Source organism: Canis aureus, chromosome 9 (genome assembly GCF_053574225.1).
Source record: "Canis aureus isolate CA01 chromosome 9, VMU_Caureus_v.1.0, whole genome shotgun sequence".
Classification (NCBI taxonomy): Eukaryota; Metazoa; Chordata; class Mammalia; order Carnivora; family Canidae; genus Canis; species Canis aureus.
Window position 1 is genome coordinate 26,261,075 of NC_135619.1, and position 11,071 is coordinate 26,272,145.

Consider the following 11,071-nt stretch of genomic DNA (forward strand, 5'->3'; position numbering starts at 1 on the left):
CTAGGCAGATACTCAGTCCATAGAAATAAAATTATAGAATAACATTTTTTGTGGATGGAGATTTCTTATTCCAGTAGTACTCTTGGGTGATTCAGTTTCCCGGAAGCTATCCTTTTTTTTTTTTTTTTAAGATTTTATTTATTTATTCATGAGAGACACAGAGAGAGAGAAGCAGAGGGAGAAGCAGGCTCCACACAGGGAGCCTGATGCGGGACTCCATCCTGGGACCACAGGATCATGCCCTGAGCTGAAGGCTGATGCTCAACCACTGAGTCACCCGGAAATCGCTAGAGGCTATCCTTGATGTAGTTGTGGAAAGGCTGGCATTCTTGGAATTTCAGCCATACAGTGCAACTGGTATTAATGGAAAATTACAGAGAAGAAACTCTCCTGTTTTATATGGCTAAGCTCTGGTAGATAAATATTTTATGAGTTCCAAGGAGTATCAGTCATAAGTATTTACCATTACTGGTATGGAATATTGCTAAATATAGCTGACTATAGCTCAGTATATTTGACAGCACACAATAGGAAAAGTAAGCTTTGAGGGTATTTTGTTTTCTCTTGATTGATTTAAATTCACAGGTATAGCTTTCTTGTCTGTATCAGCATTCCACTGAATACAAAGATTGTTCAGTGAAAGTGCACAAGACCAGCATGCCTAACGTTCCCTGCTCAGTTGAGAAAACCATGATGCAGAGTTGAATAGACCTTTGCCCCTAATTTGTATCCTTTGGCTTTTGCCAAATTCTTATTCCTAATAATTTCCAGGGCTTATTGGATAAATGGACATTTAATATTCCTTTTTGATATAGATGCTTTAGCTATGACAATAATTTCTAATTAAAAGCATACAAATATAGTCTCAAGAAAAAGATTCTAGAAACATTTGTTTGGACTTAAAAGTCTAGAGACTTTTTTTTTTTTTGGACCCGGTGACTTACCAACTGGTTTAGACATTTCATGAAGTGAGTCCGCATTACATTTCTAAATATGTCATTGTTTATTGGAAGGAATTGAAGTGAAATTATTTCTCTTTATCATTTGCCTTCTTGTTAGTACACTCTGGCCTCCCACTCTAACTTTTAAAGATGTTACTTTCTTATTAGTATCTCATAGTGCTTAGCAGAGGGCATTGCGTATAGCATGAATATTGTTGAATTAGTGTGAAAAAAATGTTTAAAAGTTATGTTACACCTTTTTGTAATGGGTGCATTTAGAGGAGACTGGTTGACTCATTTTGGAACATCAAATTTGGCTATTCCAGATAATTTTTAAGATTGCCATTCAGCCTCTTATTTGAAGTTAACAGTTGAAGTTATTCCATCCTGTATTACACACTGACTGCAATATGAGAGATTGCTTAGTATTTTGTGGAGAAAGGAAGTAATGCATGTTTTGGACATATAATGTTCTGGGCTGCAGTAGTGTTTCTGCCACATTAGTATAGGGGCGAGTCCTTAGAGTAATGTGGTAATGTACCAAATCATGAGAAGCCTTCTTTTTTTATTGTTTTCGTTGGCTTGGAAATTGTAGCTACAGTGACTTACATGCAGTTGGGTAATTATCCTGTTAGTATCCTGTTTACTAGTCTGTGTGTAGTATAGATCTCTTGGATATTATAGCAATTTTCAGCGTGAAATGTGAGAAGACTAAATAGTAGTACTTTAAAGATAGATCTTGGTATCTGAGCACTTACAATAGTTAGGGTAGCAAATAATGTCTTTGCTTTATCCTATCTGATAAAGCTTTTGAATTCGGCCTATCTTCCATGTCACTGTAAGAAGGGTTTTCATCACACTTTCTCTCTCTCTCCCTCCACCCCCCATTCTCTCTCTGTGTGTTTTTTTCCCCTCCTCTCTGTAGTTTAGGAAACTTGGCTTAAAAATAATAAGTAACAAAATCATTTAGCTTATTAAAATATGAGGAAACAGAATTTCAGTTTTAATCTCAGTGAGTGCTAAATCAATAATTTAAAAAAACACTGAAATTAAAGGGAAAATTATTTAAATTAATGAGCCCATGTCTTTCTTGAATAGGATAAGTCATCTAAATGTGGTAATTGGTTGTATAGGGTTTTTTAATTGGTTTGTTTTTTGCTTTGAAAACTAACTTTTTGCTTTTTTATTTCCATGCTATTTGGGGAGGGGACACTAAATATTTTCATGAACTAAAAAGTAGATTCATAAAGAAAAAATTGTCCTAGCTAATAGCCAGTTGAATTCTGCGCTATTAATGTGGGAAGAACAGGATTGTATTTGTTTAGTCTTCCACATAAAAACACTTTGTTTCTTCAAGCCTTGTGAAGCCAATGGGATTCATCTTTTACATATAAGTGGGTTAACCACAATGCTCATTGAAAACAGCTTGCTCAGGCTACTGTCAAGCCTTCCAGCCAATATAAATGCCTTGCAGCCAGATATAAATGCAGCCCATGCATTAAAAAAATATTAAAACATTTAATGGCACAAGCTTATAGATGGTATTCAAGTTTCATTCAGGCTCTGGTATCTGAAAGTCTCTTATGACTTTCCTATTTCCTTTTGCTTCAGGACATTGAAATAAGCCTGACTCAGAGACAAGATATGCATATTTATATATGTTTTATAAGAACAACTAACCTTGAAAAAATGCAGAATAACTCAGAGAGGGCTGAATTATGCTTACTTTTCAAATTCCCAATAGTCCTTTATTTTCTGAACAGTGATTTAAAGTCCTTGTGAGTGAAGAGCTTTTGAAAGGGGCATTTATTAATGTGCTCAATATATTTATTTATGACCAAATATATTTTAAAAACAGCATGTGTCCTAGATTTGGAAAATGTTGTTAGGCTCCTTTAGTGTCATTTTACTTGCTCTGGAAGACTTATAGTCTCAGTAAGTATTTTAATTTTGACTGGAGAAAAAGGCAAGATGGTAAAAGGAAACCCACTAAAGCGTTTTTAGCGTACAGTTGTTTATTCAGAATTCTCATTACCAGAAGTCTCAAATAGCATTTCTCTAAATCACACATGCAATGATAATTGATTTTTATAATGGTAAGTTTTAGTTATTGCTACATATTGAAGAGCCTCTGAATCATTTAAAAAACATTATGATTAGATTAGTTTTAGTATCAAGTGTTTAACATTATATCTCCTTTCAGGGTACAATGTATCATTCACAGAGATGCAAATTTGCCTTTCAAATTTTGCACATGCCTGAGAAAGCTGTGCAGGCTGGTTAAACATCCCTTATGTTAGCACATACTAGATTGAAAAGGATCCTCTTCTCTCTCGAATGGCTTCATCGGTATCAAAATATTTAGAAACATGGGTCTGGAGAGTAGCTGAATCCATCCTGATCATATCTGGCTTTAAGAAACCAGGTCTTTGGCCCAGTTCGGACTGTCCTCTGCATTGGTTCCTCATGCATCTGTCTCCCTTGCTTCCTTCTTTCCCCAGTGCATTCATCACAACTTTGAAAGATAATATTTTTAAAAACATACTTTAATTTGTGCCACACTTCTGCTTCTGAACCTGCACCTGCCATGTGTTCCTTCTCTGTTCCCCTCTCCTACTCAATTTAAACCTATTTTTTTTGTCGGCATCTAAGTTTGAGGTGGTGGTCAATGGTAGATAGAGAAGAGTGTCACGAGGGAGAAAAAAAACTGAGATTTGAAAAGAGAAGATGAAACAATTAAAAGAGATGAATTTGGATTCTTGGACACTCAGGATAAATGATTTATAATAATTTATAATTTATATACTTTGTATTATTCTGCAGGTTGGAAATATTGTTTTGAGATTCTCAAGATGGTTGTCTAGAGAATGAACTGGGCTATTTCCTTTGTTAGAAATTATGGATGATTTTGCTGCTTTGGAAACCCATGAATGATGACCCAGCTAATATGTATCTCCAATATTATTGATATTTTAATTTTCACTTATGCATAGTTACATCTGTTATCTAGAAAATATAAGACAGGCTGACAAACTATCCTCTAAAATCTGACTGGGAAGGATCATTTCCCTCTTAGTCTCCCATGAGCTATACCCCATGCATAAATAGATAAGTTATAGATTTTGGAAAGAGGAACTGTACTAACTTGTTATTTTAGAGGTTGTTTGACTTTCACTTTTTCCATACTGCAGCTTCCTTGCCTAAACAAAAGAGGTTAAACTTTATTGAATCCTACTTTATGTTAACTCTGCTTACATTTTAAACCATGTTTATTGTAAAATAAAACACAGATACAGAAAATCACCTCAGTCAAATGTATGGCTTAATGAATTGTTATAGGGTAAGCATCACCCAGGTCAAGAAATAGAAATTTCCCAGCTACCCAAGAAGCCCCTTCTATTTACACCAATCCAGTTATTGGCCATTGTCCTGACTTGTATAGCAATGACCTCCTTGCATTTTTCTTTTCATAGTTTTGTCACTAAACATGTATCATTGAACACTAGAATTTAGTTTACAGTTTTGAAAATCTGACATAATTTTAAGTCTAAAAAATCTTTATGATCCTCTTCCACTCCTTTTGTTTCTTTGCAATATATCTGTTAAAAAACCTGGGAAATTTGATACGTAGAATCTCCCACCGTCTGGATTTTAATGGTGCTATCCTTGTTGTAGAGTTCAATATATTTCTTTGTCATAGATATTTTTTGCACATTGTCTACTAAATCCAGAGGGTGGATCTGATTTAGGTTTGATTCTTTTGACAAATCTGTAATAGGATTTGGTATGATTATAGGAAGTACGAGCCTACTTTTCTCTCTTTTTGTGATTTTAGCAACCATTAATGTTGAATGCCTATATAAATCATTAATTGGCATTTATAAATGGTGTTTTCTAATTTTACCATTTCTTTTTTTCATTTATTAATTAGAATATTTTTATAAAGAAGGATTTTAATAAAGAAAAACTTCCCTATACCTCCCATTTGATTACCTACTGGTACAGTTCTCTATCATAATTAGAAGGTGACCAATGCTTAAAATATTATTATGAATTCATGAATTTGAATGTAGTTGACAGATTTTACCTCATTGCAATTTGTATCATTGTTGAAGCACAAATGTTACGTGATTGTGATTAACCCTATTTAATCTTTATGCTACTAGTCATTATTATCTTGCTAGGGATGGCCTTTTCATCAACTCTTTTTTTTTTTTTTTTGATAGGTTTAATTCTTTCATCTTCTATTTCTCCTATAGAATGTAAGCAACCTTGTGTAATAGAAGTGTTGTAATAAAAGAAATATGTTTATTGTTAAAAACTATTTAAAAATTAAAAGAGGGGTGCCTAGATGGCTCAGTTGGTTAGCATCCAACTCTTGGTTTTGGTTCAAGTCATGATCTCATGGGTTATGTGATGGAATCCCACCTCAGACTCCACACATAGTGGGGAGTCTGCTTGAAAATTCTCTCCCTCTGTTCCTCCCCTTACTCATCACTCTCTCTCTCTCTCCCAAATAAATAAATAAATCTTTTAAAAAATTAAAAGAAAATAAAATTGTCTTATGACTCAGAACTAGCTAATGTCACACTTTGGTCAATAACCTTCCAGAATTTTCTAAGCATAAAATATAGACTTGAAATCTTAGTTCTTGTTCTATTTTATGATATATATGATGAATTTATTTTCATGTGAATCAATATAGACTCTGTCATTACTTTTGATGTATGGATATAACTTAATGGACACTTAGTTTCTACTTTTACATAAAAAATAATGGTACTGAATAGTCACTGAAAATAATGCTATAAGAAATAATTACTTTTGTATTAGAGATGCAGGACATTTCCTGACCCAATGATATATCTTTAGAAATTTTTGAATAGGCAGTGAAATAAGACATTACACCAACCCCTCTCCCCACAACAAGGATATTAAATTGGGGTTTTATAAAGCAGCTTAACCCAAAGTTATGAGATGAGTAGTAATAATCACATTTCCTCCTTAACAATTAGGAATAGTGAACTAATAAACTGTGCTAGTCACTGATAATATAAGTTGGGAGTTGTAGTTGACCATATTTGACCATATGCAACTTGAAGTTTACAAAGAAATAATAAGTCTATTGAGAGAGGAAAAAAATACAGTAGACATACAGAGCATGTCTATGTGCCACTCACTGTTCTAGCTGCTTGAGATACAATAAAAAATAAAACAATGATCCTTGTTTTTATAGAGTTCTATAAACTCTGTAAAAACTCTGTGTTTATAGAGTTCATCTCCAGTACATTCTGGAGATGAGAGACAATAAGCAATTGACATTTTAAGTGAGCAATATAGCATATCACAGTCATATGGAAATAAAGAAGGGAGAGGGCAGATTAAGGAAGTAGGAACACAAGTTGTAGGGATGGATGATGTGTCTTTTATGAAACAAATGGAGAAACTCATTGTCCTGGTTCTGGTAACTCTCCAGTTATTGAATCCTGTTTAGCTATACTCATTTATAGTGCTTGGCTTCTGTGACATTGAGGTTTCCTTTAATAGATCTTCTTTTTAATATTAATTAGTTTTAATCTGTTTCTGATCTTTTCAACTTTGATGAAAACATTCTTACGTACTAATTTTTGGACACTTATCCAATTATTTTTCTAGGATAAGTTCTTGTAAGTGGATTGATGGATTAATGAGAGTTCATATTCAAATTTCTCAGATATCTTTTGGCTGAATTTGTGTCTTAGTTTCCCAACTTCTGGTAATATTAAGGGGGATGATAAGTATCCATGTGGCATATTGCCAAACATATAATATATCAGGCAGGATCTAGTCAGGAGCCAGAAACTACACCAGTCATTTGATCAAGGGAAATTTGATATAATGAATTTTTTTATGAGATAAAAGGTGAGTAACTATTAAAAGAGATAAAAAAGAACAGTAACATCTATAGAGGTGGCATTTTTAGGGAGCAACTACTACCCTCAGAGCTGGGGGGCATGTTAACAAGGAAGGAACTGAGGAGAAGGTCCTGCAAGGCTGAGATTCAGAGCTTTAAGGAGAAAGTATGGTTGCCACTGGATAGGGCTGTTTACCACTATGGTGATGAAGGAGCTTGCCTTGAAAACTGAGAGTCACCATTTTTATGGTGGTTTTTGTTGATGGGCCTTTATTCCTGAATTTCCAGGAAAACCAGTAGCCACTGACGTCCTGCAAGTCCCGTTTCCCACTTGGAGCTTGGCAGTGTCCCTCCAGGACTCTGGAATGGCCATAGCTAATAGTGAGCCAACTCGCAAAATAGAAGTCTAGTCTGCACAGGGAAGATAAAGTGGGTTTGAAGTTGGGAAGCAATACATTAATACTGGCAAATGTGGTCAGTGTGTTCTGACTATAATTTAAATCCATTAACAGAATAGTTTTGATGTAATAGAAGATAAGGCAAAAAAATCCTTTTGCTTTTCTCTATATGAAAAAAAATAGTGTATTTGGGTACAATCCTATTTGATATGAAGCTATTTTGAGCATAAGAGAAGTTTCTAATATTTTAAAAATTCCATCTCTGGGCTATAATTCTGTATCACTATCTGGTGAAGTGATGGAATGGTTTGTTTCATCTTTCAGTTTTACCACCTGAATGAAAACCAGATAGTGCTTGAGTCCAGAGAGAATTTTATTGATTTGAGTTTAATACTGTGTATTAATCTTGCTGTGAACAGCCTTTCCTACTCATCAGATTCCCTATATACTACTTACAATTATTTTCCATGTATAACCTGCAAGCCTTTTCAAATGCATTTGTCTCATGGGAATCCAAAAGCTCTAGAAACATTATAGTGTGTATTTCACTGGTTGCAATTTCAAGGTGCAGCAGCACCTGGTGAGACCATCACAATTCATATGCTGTCTCTTAGGGAATGTACTAAATTGTCCAATGAACTAGATATTTTTTTCTGTATTTATTTCTCTTTTTTTTCCTCCACATTGCACCTGCTCAACAAATTTACTAATATAAAGAAAGAAAATTATTCTAAAATGGTATTTGACTACAAGTGTTATTTATATAGATTAGTAATCACTGATGATTTTTTAAATGAGTAAAAGCCTTCCTCTTATTAGCATCCCACAGTCTGAATTCAAACTCACATAATATCTCACTTAGATTATTAGGTTAGCCTACTAAATTGTTGCCTGTACCCTATTCTTATGTGCCCTAAATATGCCCTCCATTACTTTCGTCTGTGAGGCCTTTCCAAAAGACCTGATCTTGTTCCATAACAGCTTTTCTCCAGGATTTAAAAACTCCCAGTTTTTCTCCTTTTCAAGGAGACCATCATCCCCAACTGCTCACCCCCATATATTTTGTGTGTCAGTTGCCTGAACCACTGGTCATTTTGTACAAGTGCATGCTATTTTATGCCTACTGGATTTCTACTCATCCTTCCAGACCCAGATTAAGGTTTGCCCTAAAGATGCTTTGGAAAGAAAGAGTTCTTTAATCTGTGCTACAGTGTTTTATTGTGGTACTCATTCAGACATGTCAAATATTTGAGCACTTACTGTGTACAATAGTAGAGAATAGAGCGTGTTGAGGTAAAAAGGTGGGAGATTTTAGGGAGAATGACTGACTTCTCTGAAGTAATGTTGAACAGAGAGGTGAATGAACAGATGGACTGAAGCAAGTGGTTCAGGGTATATAGTAGTACAAAGGCCCCGAGATAGGGATGTGCTTTGGTATAGAAAATAACATGGAGAATGCTTGGCAAGAGAAGAGGGAGCAAGGGGAAGTGGTTAGAGAGAAAGATGGATACTGAGGTGGGATGAAGGCAGATCACATAAGACCTTGTAGGCCATGAAAAAGATTTTGGGTTTTATTCTGAGTGAGATGGGATATGAAATATTGTGTAAGGGGATGTAGGGTTAAGTCCTTCTCCCCCGCTTGCTTTCATAGTAGAAAAAAAAATAATTCTTTAGAACATGAGAGCATGGCATTTTTCAGTTAAAATTCTTTTCACTTTTACAGCAAAACCTATTGGGCAAGAGTGGGTTAACCTGCTTTTTTGCCTTTTGTGTGTAGGAGATATATTTAGGTGAAAGGAAATGATGATTCTTGGAAAAATCAATTTCTTCTTATCAAATCTCTGAAAATGAAAAAGGCTCACAATTTTTGCAATTCCTTGGAAAATAGCCTGTATTCAGTAGTAGTTTTTGATCATGTATTAACCCATATTGATCAAATCAAAGTGTTGCAATGGCTCATTGTTTTTTGTTTTGTTTTGTTTATCACTTTATGTCTGAATACATGGGCTGTATTTATGATTTAAATTACTCTTTAAAAATCATAGTAAAACCTTAACAGAGGCAACAAAAATAGAAGTATACAATTGTTTTCACTATGGAAAGAAGTTTTTAAAAAGAGAAAAGACCTTTATCATTTTATAGAATAAACTAATGTGCAATTTGCATGACTCTTTTGCAATTTAATGGAATTTTAAAAGTAATATAGAATATAATGTATCTGGAATTTTAAACGACTTTTAAAAATAAAAAGGATGTTTTAAAATCATGGACAGCCTTACGATTAAAATCAAAGTGTATGTTAGAAATTATATGTGAAGGTCAGGGTATGGGAATCTCAATAGTGCTATAGTTCTAACCAATCAAAGTGGATATGGTTATGTCATTCACTTTATATCATGGGACCCATTCCAGTTTTGATATGAATTTTGGAAGTATAGTACCAAAACTGAAATTGGAATCTACATCTACAGAACTATATTGATTTCCTTTTAATAACTGAGGATTTTAGATGACTTAACATCTAAACCTACCACATAAATTGATCAATAAAAAATTTGGTTTTGACAACGTTAAAATAATAACAAAAAAGTTCAACTACATAAAACTGTACCAAAGAGATTTAAAGTGCATTGGAATCCAATGAACAAAATGAGTGAAAGGGTGTGGGAGATACAGGCTAGGAATGAGTGTCACAGAAATAAAAGGTGTGAAGGCCGAGAAAATTAAGGCCATTCCACTTTAAATTCAGCGTTAGCACAAGTACACCCATCCCAGGCCCCTGTGAATCAGAGGTGAAATGTTCATTACTTCAGTTACAGGAAAAAAACGGCTTACAGCTTGACGCTCTAGGATGCCCCATATTAGGATGTGAACAGAGCCCAAACCAGTGGCAGAAAGCCCCATATCCGAATGAGAACAGAGCTCAATGCCCTTGAAAGCCCCATATCAGAATGTAAACAGAACTTGAGAAATTCCCCATCCCTTCTGGAGGTCCCCTAGACCAGCCCTTAAAACTAAGCTGAAACCCACCTCGGGGTCCAAGTCCCTGCTCCGCTGTGTTGGGTATACTTGGACCCAAGCTCGAGCTTGTAAATAAACCCTCGTGTGTTTGCATCATTGTCGGCTCCTTGGTGGTTTCTCGGATTCGCAATCTTGGGCACAACAAAGGCATGGCAGAAGGAATTCAGTCAATGATATTTTAATAATGTTGTATGGTGCCAGATGGTAGCTGCACTTGTGGTGAGCATAGCATAATGTGGAACTAGTATATTGTCACCTGAAACTAATGTAACATTGTGTGTCAACTATACAAAAAAAAAAAAAAAGCTTTGTAATGTATTAAAAGGAAAAATATAAGGCTCCAAATGGATATATAAGGCAACTATGTTTAACAAAAAAAATTTTTTGAATAATGCTAAAAATGATGATGATAATGATGATAGAAGTAAAAAAAGAAGAATTTAATGGGAGCACAGATTTGACGCAAGCTCGTGTTTCTACTCCCCCAAATCTTATATTCAGGGCAAGACGATAGTGATAAAATGGGTCTCCCCATATGTTTAAAAGTAATCATACCAGAAAAGGAGAGGCAGAATGAGCCAGAATGAAACTTTCTCTAAAAATATTTTAAAGAGTTGCTCTTCCCTACACTTATCATATATTAGATGTAGGTTATTCTGTTTTGGATACTTGGTGTTTTGTCAAAAAATAGAATATTTCTGTTCTTTTAAAGTTTCCTATTTAAGGCTTCCATACTTCCCAGAATTTCACTGGAGTTCCAGAAGATATTCAATATAAAACTAGATGTTTTAAAAAGTTGCTGAATTACTGTCCCATTC